Source organism: Callospermophilus lateralis, chromosome 4 (assembly GCF_048772815.1).
Source record: "Callospermophilus lateralis isolate mCalLat2 chromosome 4, mCalLat2.hap1, whole genome shotgun sequence".
Classification (NCBI taxonomy): Eukaryota; Metazoa; Chordata; class Mammalia; order Rodentia; family Sciuridae; genus Callospermophilus; species Callospermophilus lateralis.
The window spans coordinates 108,259,450-108,272,280 of record NC_135308.1 but is presented as its reverse complement, the minus strand read 5'-3'; positions in this window follow the sequence as shown (position 1 = coordinate 108,272,280).

Sequence of the window (12,831 nt, the reverse complement as noted above, 5' to 3'; positions counted from 1 at the left end):
GCATGTCTAAAGATTTAATCTCCTAAAATAGACCTTGTATTTTTTTTTACTAGAATCAATATTGATCCACTTATATAAAATGAACAGATACATTCAAGAAGCTGAAGACTACCTGAATATTATCAAGATTATTTGATTTTTAGGGTCAATAGGAAATGTACTCTAAAAATAGGAAGTTTGTTCTTTTTCTGTTATGTCATTCATGGCTAAATAAAAGAGTGCCTGATACATAACTCATGTTTAATAATTTTTGAAGAAATAATTTAATATACCTTTATGTAACTGTAACTTGTATTTTAATTTTTCAAAAAGTAGAGAATGTTTCAGATAACACATATCTAAAAGGCTCTCTTATATCTTCCATTTGTAAGATTAGAATTTCTATAAAATCCTGTGACTATAACCAATGGAATTATTTTTCTTTGTTTAATTTACTTTCCTATCTATATCCCAAACCATTTCTCTGATAATGACACTCCAAGTACATTTGCTGATATAACCAGAATGCAACTAGTGTTACAGACTTTTCGTGATCATGTATTGATTCTACACATCTCTATATATCCATATTAGAATGTTCCTGTAGCTGCCTAGTTTTCTGTATTTTTTAAAATAAAATTTAGTGGTAGTGTTACTAGAGAAAAAAAAATGTTTACTATAGAGATAAATAAATAAACCTACCTACCTTTTGTAAGAGAGAAAAAAAAATGTCATCACATTTCTATGGCTCACAACATTCACAGTCTAAAAAACTCTTATTCAACTTTTCTTTGCCTGGCCAGGTTTCCTTCTCTTTTCTCCATTCTTCCAGTCCATCAAGTCACCTAAAATGTTATTAAATTATAAATTTCTTAGGATCCAACATTTTTGAGATAAGGAACACAATACTACAATAGAAGTTGATTTTTTTTTTTTTTTGCAGTGAACAGAAACTACATACAGGATGACATAAAGGCTGAGTGAGTGGGAAAAGTTAAAGTTTTTCTTAGACTTCTCTTTTCTGGTGATTTTGCTCTCTATCCTCCAAGAGGTGTGATCCTCATTTAAAATCTTTGTTACCCTGGGAATTGTGGGTATTTGGAGTCACACAGTAAAAAAAGTAATTCTAACAACTAATAATAACTTGTGAACTACAATCAGATGTCACCTTATATCTCTTATGATATCTATTACCAACAACTAAGATATGTTTTGATGAGTATGTGGAGAAATTGGAATCTGTGCCCCTTTTTGGTGGGAATGTAACCTGGTATAGTTACTATAGAAAATATTATGATGTTTCCTCAGAAAACTAGTAATAGAATAGCTGTAATCTAGGAATCCCACTTTTTGTCATATTTCATAAAAAATAAAAATAAGTATCCCCCCAAAAAATCTGCATCCCTGTGTTCATTGTAGCAAAACTGAAAACAGCAAAGACATTGAAACAACCCAGATTTATGTCAACACATAAGTGGATTAAAAGAAAATGTGTGAAAGATAATATATCATGAGCTTTGTAATGTTTTGAACAACCAATAAAAATAAAAAAAATAAAATAAACTTCAGGTTACTAATCATTAAAATGGAAATTAGTCGTATCTTATTTTACCAGTTATCAAAGTGCTTTTCAAATACAAATGAAATGTTCACAAAACTGCATATAATTAATACATGTATAAAATATGATATAAAGAAAAAAAGAGTCCATTTAACATTAAAAAAATCCCTACACTCTTGATTAAAATGGTTGATTTTTATATGATAAATATATGTAAAGTAATTCATGGAGGGAAAATAAAACACAAATGAATATTTAAAATGCATTAATGATAGACTTTAAAACAAGCATATTATAGATTTGAAATCATAGTGAATCTTTCAATAGTTCTTTAAAAATTGCCTCACAATTGTGGTCCAATCCAGTCTGTCCTCGGATTCCACAAATATCAATAATGGAGTATGATTCAAATTTACTAGGAGAAATAAAGGTAACTGATGCTAGAAAAAAAAAAAAGAAAAAAGAAAATGTGTCAGGCACACACACACACACACACATACGCGCACACACACACACACACACACACACACACAATGCAATATTATTCAACTTTAAAAAGAAGGAAACCCTGCAATATGCAACACCATAAATAACCTGGAAGATATTATCAAAGTGAAATGAGTTACAGAAGGGCAAATGTTACATGATTCCACTTCCGTGAAGTATTTAACATAGTCAGATTGAAAGAAATAGAGATTCAGAAGGGTGGTTGTCAGAAGTAGAGGAAGGGGAAATGGAGAGTTGTTCTGATGCTATAAAATTTCAGTATGGAAGATAAGTAAGTCTAGAGATGTGCTGTGCAACATGGTGCCATTATTAGCACTGCTAATTTGAGCACTGAAAAAATTAAAGAGGATATATGTCTTGTTAAGTGTTTTTACTAAAACAAAGGACTAAACACAACAAACAAACAAAGAAAACCAAAAGCTAAAAGGGAAACAAATTTTGGGAGCTGATGGATCTGTTCATTACCTCTGTTCTGATAATGTCTTCATGGTATGCATATATCCTATCACATCAAATTGAATATTTCAAGTATATGCAATTTATGTTATAAATTATACCTCTATAAAGCTGTCAAAAAGAAGCATATGCTGGAGATCATTACAATATCTAAATGAAGTGTCACTTCCATAATTATGAACAGGTTGTGGCATACTCTGCCAAATGGCATCTGGCAGTAGTTTCGAACTGATCTTTACTCTTTGTGGGTAGGCTATTGGTGAATCACATCTAAAGTTATTTGGTCAAGTGTATCATTTGGAAAAGACCTAACATGTTTATTTGGACTATTTTAAAGTAAAAATTTGCCTCCTTAATTATTTGACATGTAGTTTTTCCATGTATACTTTTATAGCCTCTCATGTGATCCCCTACCCAAACTTTCAATTTCATCTATTTTTCTCCTCAGAACACAACATCACTTTCATTTCTCTTTTCAGTCTTTATATTTTATTGAGAAGGAGTAAATATTTTTTTTCTCCTTTTTCATAAGAATTCTTTTAATTCTCCTAATATTTTTGAGTTTTACCTTTTCATAAATCTTTCCACCAGTGCAGGCTAGGGGACGTTGTGTTAAGGTAATGATTGTTCCAAAGCGTCCATTCTCCATACTCATCTTCCCAAACTCCCAATGTCCTTCTGCCAGAGTGCGCCACTCTGACATCCTCTTGGCCCTAGTCTTCCCAATGAATTAAGTGTTCTGGATATTTTCATCCCCTTTGCTCTTATTAATTTTGTTTCAGGGATTGATTGAACCTGGCTGTTGGTATACATGAAGCAAGTTATTTAAAATAAATTTATGACATGTAGCATCTGCCATTTCCCAGGCACCAGGATACATTCCATATGATGAAACTCATTTAATTTGTACTAAAACTCTCACTGTCATTTTCTGTAATCTGTTACATGCATCTTCTGAATTAAAATTATCAAAGATTTTTCTCAAATATAGATTCATGGGAATTAGGCAAAGATAAAAAGTTTTCACCAGGAAGTAGGGGAGTAAGGTTAGACATTAGTGGAGAAATTAGAAGCTAAAATAATTTTAGTATAATGATTAAGAGTTTTCATATACATGTTAAAATTTAAGAATCAACCAGGCAATTAAGTGACAGTGTTCAACACTGACATTGTCATCTACATACTCTGTTCTTTATGCCATAAATCATCACTTAATTTATATATTTGCATTATAATTTAGACACAAATGAAGGATGACGAAAACATTAATAGAGATCTTTTACCTGCCTTACAGCCTTTCTTTTGTTGATGTAATCTCTGATCATTATGTGTAGTCTTCATATAGAGGAACAGACTGTGCTTCTGTTCAAGGAGCAATAACTTCCCCTAGTCAGCCAGCAATAATTATTTATAATGCTAACAATGAACACATGCATTATCTGAAAACACAATCTCTTGGAGTTTTCTATTTTCTATCATTGATATTTCCCCAGGAGATAACCGTTTTAGGAAAAAAAATAACTCAGTTTGCTTTTTACAAATTTTTGTAAATAACATGTGTCCTATGGGTCTGGAAAAATGAATTTTTTCTTCCTATGACCATGTGCCTTAGAAAATCCCATGTGGTATATATGGTAAGACTCACTTTACTTTCAGAGTATCATCAAAGGAAAATAAGCAGAAAACTAAGAGAAATGGTGCAGATCTGGTATAACTTGGATGGAGATGCTAACAAAACACACTGACAATATTGTACAATGACAGTCTGTCACATACATTTACTTCTGAGTGAGACTTCAGGTTTTCAAAGAAATCCGTAAAACCAAATCTGTTACACTTAATGATATACCACCCCCACCTCAAGATTGATCTCTTTGAAAGCCTCTCAGGCTAACCAACAGCTTATTCAAGGAAAAGAAAAAAGGTTTTTGTTTTTAAATTTGCTGGGGTTTTCTACTTCACCCTCAATCTTTTTAAATGCAAATTCTATTTTGTCTTTGATAGACAAAAATCAATACATTAATGGTTTCTCTTTTATACAGGTAAATCATATGCTAATACTTCAATATAACTTCCTTTTGGATTTTAGTTTATCTAAGAACTAATTGTCTCTCAACTATTTCAGGGCAATAAAAAAGTGCAATAAGCTATGAAGTAACTAAAAGTTGACAAGCTTTCTGTCATCTCATTCTTCATATTCCCCCTCTGAACACATACTGGGCAAAAACCATCTTGGTGAAAATCTTAGCCTTGATGATCTTGTGCGGTGAATGGTGGACATCTAAAAGTTCTCTCAGTAGAGAGTGATTTGTCTCACTTAGCTTTAAGGAAACAATTTAAACTAATAGGCGATATTTCACAGTAAAACAATGTTTACAATTTAGAAAATGTTGAAATTTTCAGCAATGTAATGTTCTTTGTGGTATATTTTCCAAGAATTTGGAAGGCATACCTCAGCGTGTCTTTTAAATTAAATAACGTGAATAACAAATTACTGGATTGGTGACTACAGATTGATGCTTAAATATGCCCTGACCAAGTCCTTAGTCTTGTCAAGGATCTGTTCAATAATTTAAAAACATGTTCATTACACTTTTCCATATTAAAAAGTTGAAGCAAAGTTTAATAAAATTACAGAAAAATACACTAACATATATTTCTTTCCCTTATCTCTTAAAACAGAAAGCAGTTCTCACGTCTACCTTACATTACTTACTCTTAATTATTTTTTTATCATTTTGGCTGGCAGCTCCTTTTTGAGTTTAACTGTGTTGTGTTAAGGAAGATGTGACTTGCCCAGGGCTAGCACCATCATCTAAATTACTCTGTAGACATATTTTGGAGAGGCTTGAGTATTCCTAGTTTCCCATTTTCGCACAGTATGTTTATATCTTTAGAAAACTCTTTCTTACTTTCCACATTGCAAACATTTTCTTTGCTATCCATCATGCTGGTAAAAAAAAAAAAAAAAAAAAACACTGAGAGGGAGAAGAAAAAAAGAATTTTCTTTGGGTTGATAAAAGTGATGTTATGATTTTTTTTTCTGAGCAGGCAGTAAATATTTCTACTCCCCAAATAATGATATTTATGTTTTCTGCTCTGTTTCCAAGAGACACACTGGGATTTTCCAAATTAATAGTCAGGTATCCTTAGTGCCCAGGTTCAAACATCACTTACTAAACCTTCTGTGTAATTAGCCTTGGCAAAGCAACTAAAATAGGCAGCTGCAGAGACACTTTCCTTTGAGTCAGTAAGATAGCAAACCAAAATAATTTAGAGAGTAGTTGCTCATCTTAATGAGGGGGATAGAAAGCACAAGCCTGATTCAGCTCACCATTATAGTTTCTAAGGATATAATTATGTGGGTTATTTTATTGAATTCTTCATGATGAAATGATCTGTAAAGTATCTGCTACATGTGAAAATTCTAATTGACAAATATTATTATGTATACAGATATATTATAAAAACAATCATTTTATTAATCAGCATTTACATTTTAAAACAGGAGAACTTGTATACATTGGATATTATTTGTTCTATATGCAAATAATGCATCTCCTTATTACTTTGTGTTTGGAGCCTTCCAACTTCTTTCTTCTAGTTATTCATAAAACATAAAATGTTATTGTGAACTGCATACCCCTCCCTGTTCTATAAAATATTATCTTACTGTGTTCGGGTACCACTTTTCTTACCCCCATTATCCTCCCCATTACCAGTTCTAGTAACCACTATTACACAATCTTATCAGCTTAATTTGTTTAATATCCACATATGAAAAAGAATAGATAATATTTGTCTGTCTGCATGTGACTTATTTTACTTTGCATATTGTTCTCTAGTTTATATTCATCATGGGGCATATGATATCATTATTTTATAGCTGAATAATCTCAATTTTTAAGTCAGATAATTGAATATTAGTGCACAGAAATACTAATGAGTTTTGTATGTTGGTTTTGTATCATTTAACTTTTTTGAATTAATTTTAGTTCCAGTAGAATTTTATTAAAATTTGGGGGATTATCTGTACAAACAATGACAATATGATTTCCTCTTTTCCAAATTAGATGTTTTTACTTTTGCCTGATTGTTCTTGCTAGAATGAAAGTGTTAGCAATGGCATTCTTGTTCCAGATGTTAGAGGGAAAGCTTCCAGCTTTTCTCCATATAGACTGATTGCAACTGTTGACTTATCATATAAAGATTTTATTATGTTGAGATACATTAGTTTTATACTTAATGTGTTCTGTTTTTATCATAAAGTCTTATTGAGTTCGCTATTCTACATCTACAAATAGCTGTTCTACATCTATTCAGTTGATCATATTTTTGTCTTTCGTTTTGTTGATTCTGTATATCTTGTTTATTGATTTGCATATTTTGAACCATCCTTGCATCCCTGGTATGATTCCCACTTAAGAATGGTGAATAATCTTTTTAATGTGTCATTGCATATAGTTTGCTAGCTTTTGTTGTAAATTTTTGCATCTATGTTCATCAAGAACATTGCCTGTAGTATTCTTTTTAATTATATCCTTTTCTGGTTTGGGTATCAGGGAAATTAATGTTACCCTCATGGAATAAATTTGCAAGAATTTCCTTCTTTTCAACTTTGTGGAGCCAAATAAAAAATGGAATTAATATTTCTTACATATTTGGTAGGACTTTGTAGTGAAGCCATCTAGTCCTGGGTTTTTCTTTGAAGGGAGACTTTCATTTACTAAATCAACCTCATTGTTAACTATTGGCTGTTCAGTTTTTCTATCTCTTCATGATTAAATCTTGGCAAGGTGTACATTTCCAGGTATTTTTTTCTTTTCTCTTAGGTTTACTTTTTAGGTATAGCTATTCATAATAATCTTTGCTGTTTCTCTGTATTTCTTCAGTGCCAATTTTAATAATTTTATTTTTATTTCTGATTTTGTTTGCATATTCTTTCTTTTTGTAAGTCTTGCTAGAGAATTGTCAATTTTCTTTATTTTTTGAAGGACCAGCTCTTTATTTAACTTGCCTTTGTTGTAGTTGTTGTTGTTGTTTTAATTCTCCATTTGACTCCTTTTGGTTTAGATTATTTTTCTTTCCTTTTACTAATTTTGAATTTTGTTTGTTCTTATTTTTCTAATGCCTTGAGATGCAGAGATAAAATCTTTATTTAAAGTCTTTACTTTTCTGATGCAGGTGTTGATTGCTATGAACTTTCTTCTAAGAACTGCTTCTGTTGTATACCATTGATTTTGGTACGTTGTGTTTCCAATTTCAATTGTTTCAAGCATTTCTTTAACTTCATTCTTGATTTCTTTCATTATTTATTGGTTGTTCAAGACTGAATTTGTTTAATTTCCCTGGATTTATGTAATTTCCAAAGTTTTAATTTTGATTGATTTCTAATTGTGTCATGGTTTGTTTTGACAAGATAAATTAATATAATCACAATTTTTAAATACTTATTGAGATTTGTTTTATGGCCTAATTCTGTCTATTACTGAAAGTGCAGTATTCAAGTTCCATACTATTATTGCTTTGGAGTTTATCTCTCCCTTTACATCTATTAATATTTTCTTTATATATTTGTATGCTCCAATATCGGATGCACATAGAACTTTTATTTCCTCTCATGGAATTGACGGTTCATCACTATTTAATTATATCCTTTGTATATTTTTTAAATTTTTTTATTTCCTTTTTTGTTGTTGGCAGTGCTGAGGATTCAACTTGGGGACTCATGAATTCTAGAAAAGGACTTTATCACTGAGCTACACCCTTGGCCCTACAGTTTTTATAGAGGGTCTAATATTTTGTGATGTGACTGTGGCTATTCTTGCTTCATTTTATTCTTTTTATGGAACACCTTATTACATACTCTCACTTCCAGCCTATGTGGATCTCAGTGGAGAGTTGAGCTTCTTGTCAGTAACAGACAGTTGGGTCTTTATTTTTTATTCATTTACCTTTGCATCTTTTAGTTGGGGAATTTAACATGCTTACATTTAAATATATTTTCAATAGGCAAATACTTACTACAGCCATTTTGGAAACTCTTTCTTGGTTTTATTTATATTTCTTTTCTTCCTTTTCTTCTTTCTTACAAGACTTCTTTTGTGATTAAGTTATTTACTTCCTTTGTGAATGTGTTTTGATTTATTTCTTATTATTTTTGGCTTACAGATTTTTTTTTTGTGTTTTCTCTGAGGGTTCCAAAGACATCTTTGATGTAACAAGTTATTTTAAAATATTTACAACATAGCATTATTATGAAGGTAAAAAAAAAGAAGACAAAGGAAAAAGAAACTATACTAATAAAAACATTACATTTGCACTCCACTCCTCCCCACATATTCAATGTTTAGAATCCCACCTCACATATTCCGTAAACGTACCGATGTAGTTACTGGGTTTAGGCTCCTTTTGTTCATCATTTTCATACTAAAGACATAAATGATCTATGTACCACTTTAGAAGATTAAGGCATTGTGAATTTTTTCTGTTTGGTTACTCTTACTCTTGAGTTTTAAATCTTCTCATCTTTTCTTCTTACTCTTCAACATCAGTTTCTTTCATTTTAAATAACTCCCTCTAGCATTTTTTGGCACTTAGTTCTGGTGGGGACCAATTCTTTCAGCTTTTAGCTAAACATACATTTACCTCTTTTTCATTTCAAAGAATAGCTTTGATGGGTACAGTGTTTTTTGCTAATAATTTGCTTTTCTTTTTTCTAAAAATCTCATGCCCCTCTCTCTCACCCTATAAGATTTTTCTAAAAAGTCTGCTGTTAGGTAAATTGAGATAGCCTTATGTGCCGTCTGTTTCTCTTCTTCTGCCATCTTGAGAATCTTCTCTATATCTTTCACTTTGATAACTTCATTAAAATATGTCTTGGAATAGACTTGGTCAAGTTAAACCTGTCTGGTGAACCTTGAGTTTCCTATACCTGGATATTTGTATTCTTCCATAAGTTTGGGGAGTTTTCTGTTATTATTTCTGACAATAATTTTTCTATCGCTTAGGCATTCTCAAGTCCCTATTGGAGCCCAATAACACAATTATTTGCTATTTTAATGGTGTCCCAAAATCCCCAAAGGCTTTCTTTATTCCTCTTGTCTTCTTTCTTCTCCAACGGTGCATTTTCAAATAAGCTTTGAATTCATTAAATCTCTTTGCTGTTTAATTAATATTTCTATAATGCCTTCTTTCATATTTTAAAATTTTGCTTAGTGTATTTTTGTGGTGTAAGGACTTCTGGTCATTTTTTCATTTTCAATTGCTTCAAATTTTCTGCTAATTCTTTGTTACAGTTGATCATTTCCCTATATTTTCTTGAAGCTTATTAAGTTCCTTAAAATTATTCTTTTAGAGTCTTCATTCAAGAGTTCACACCCAGGTGGGTTACTATCCAGTTGTCTTTGTGTACCTTATTTGGACAGTTAGTAGTTCCATGAAAGTTCTTGATGCTTTTTGGTGTACAATATCATTAAAGCGTTGGGTGTTTATTCCAATATTTATAACCTATCTTTGTTTATGCCTTTATTTCTAGTAATTTTAAGTGGCCTGCTTCATTTCTCTGAGTCTGTAGTCATTTCTGCTATTTCAGCTCTAGATAGTGTTCTAAGTCCAGGTTTGCTACACATTTGCTTAATGTGCTCATTGTGTCAGCGCTAGAGGGCAGTACAAGCACAGTTTGTTCCAAATCTGAAGTTGTGTTGGGCAGTATAAATTGGCTTGGTTTTAGAGGTTTCAGGCTATGGTTACTTGATCCCAGAGCCTGCTGAAACAAGACTTTCACTGGAATGAGCCAATTAGAAGGATAATTGTTAATATTGGTGAGTATTTACTTGTTTACTTGTACTATTTTAGATACTAACCTACACAAAATCATAACAAAGAAATCTATGAATTGAGTACAATTATTTTTTCTCTGTTACAACAAATGAACAAATCTGAATTCCAGAGAAGGTAATTTTTTTTTCAAAGTGTCAACTTGTAAATGACAAATCCAGAGTACAAACCCTGGCAACCTAATCCCAGCACTCATACACTTGAACACGTTATGGCTATGAAACGCAAGACTGATCCTCTTGGATCCACAAGATAAGTCAGTAACTGATACCTAATCAAAGAAATGTCAATGAAAACCTCCAATTAGCCCTTTAATTGAAATTGATGGTGGTGAATGTCTTGCTTTTCTATAAGAAATCAAAAATAAGGAATTGTATTTTTTATATTATGAGAAGGTATTGCATTTTGCCAATTTTTTTTCTCAAGCTATTGGGATGGTGATATAATTTTATCATTCATACTATTAATGTGGATTCTTTAATTAATTGATTTGCCCATATTGAGCCATCCATGCACCGTAAGGATAATCAATCTTTTATAATAAAAAAAGTAAAAACAAACTAGATTCAGAAGGAATTAGTATCAACCTAATAAGTCAGTGTATAACAAGCTCACCACTAACATCATATTCAGTGATGGAAAACTTGTTACGTAATAATCAAAATCAAGATACATTTTCCAATACTTACCATTTTCATTCAATATAAGACTGAAAGATAGAGCTAGATCAATTAGACAAGAATATGGAAGTGAAAGGCATTTAATTTGAAAAAAGAAAGTCAAATTTTCTTTGTAGATAACATAGTCTTCAATGAAGAACACAATGAAGGTACACACACAATGACTGTCAGAACCAATGAACCAGTAAAGTTGCAAGATACCATACCAATGTACAACAATCCGCTGCATTGTATGTGCTAACAACAAACTATTTGAAAAGTTTGTAAGAAAACAATTTATTTTACGAAACCATAACAGAATAAAATACTTAAAATAAATGTAACTAAATAGAGAAAATACTTCCACTCTGAAAACAATAAAATACTGATGGATGACTTTAGGGACACAAATAAATAAATAAAATTCCATGTTTATGGATTGGAAAATTTAATATTGTTAAAGTTTTCTTTGTACAAAGTTATCTACACATTCAATGCAATCTGTTTCAAGATTTCAAGAACTTTTTTTTACAGAAAAATAAAAATGTCTAAAATTGGAATGGAATAATCAAAGACTTTGAATAGCCAAACAAGTCAGAATAGAGAGCTCAATAATACTCTCATGCAGGTACAGAAAACTGATCTTTTACAAGTCTAAAAATTCACAATAGGAATGAAAATTTATACAATAAATAGAATTGGGGAAATGGCATATTCACATGCAAAATACCAAAACTGGAGCCTTAGTTTCCATTATACACAAACTGAAAAAGTACTAAAAACTAAACATAAGATCTGAGACAATGGATGTACACACATGCGCGCACACGTGCACACACACACACACACACACACACAGAGCTGAGACAGTAAAACTCCTAGGAAGAAGTACATGCCAAAAGATTCATGGCCGTGATCTTGGCAATGACATCAAAATCTCAGGTGATAAAAAAAAAAACAGACATAGACAAGTGGGAACACATCAAATTGAGAATCTTCTGCACAGCAAAGAAAACAGCAGAATTAAAAGGCATCTCATGGAAAGAAAAATAATTTATATACCATAAACATATTAAAGGATTAATATCCAAAATATAAGAAACTGTAGACTTGACAGAAAATGAACTATGTATTTGAAAAAAAATGAGAAAAGGACCTGAATATTTATTTTTCAAAAGAGAACCTACAAATGTACAAAGTTTTCAACATCACTAATTATCAGAGGAGTGCAAATTAAAGCCACAGTGAGGCATCACACCTGTTATGATGACTGGTATATAAACAAAAGCAGAAACAACAAACCCTCAAACTAAAAGTAGCAAGTTTTGGCCAGAAGAGGAGAGGCAAAGAAAAGACCACCAACTCCAATTTTAAATCAAATTAAAGCAAGCTTCTAATTCTGACCAGCCGGGACTGTCTCTTCCAAAATCCTTGGGTTAGAGAATCATCCCACAGCTCTCTAGCAGCATGGTTTTATAGCACAAAAAGTTTCAAAAGGGGGGTGTCTTGAGAAATAACAGATAACAGGATTTTGACAAGCATAATACAAAAGCAGATAGGAGGTTGATGATCTACATGGTTTAACATTTCAAGTTAGGGAGTAAATTTAGATCTCAACACCAGAATTTATGAGGCACCACTAAGGTTTTAAAGGGGGTTGTTACCTGGTCATGGAAAGCCAGGCATGGGTGAGTTCAAGTCATGGGCAGGAATTCCAAGCAAGTTTAGAAATTGCAGTAATTTATAGTAAAACAGAAATTAACTTTTCATGATTTTGTGACAAGATGGCTTCCATTCTTAAAAGAGAATTAGGCTGGGTTCATCAGGATG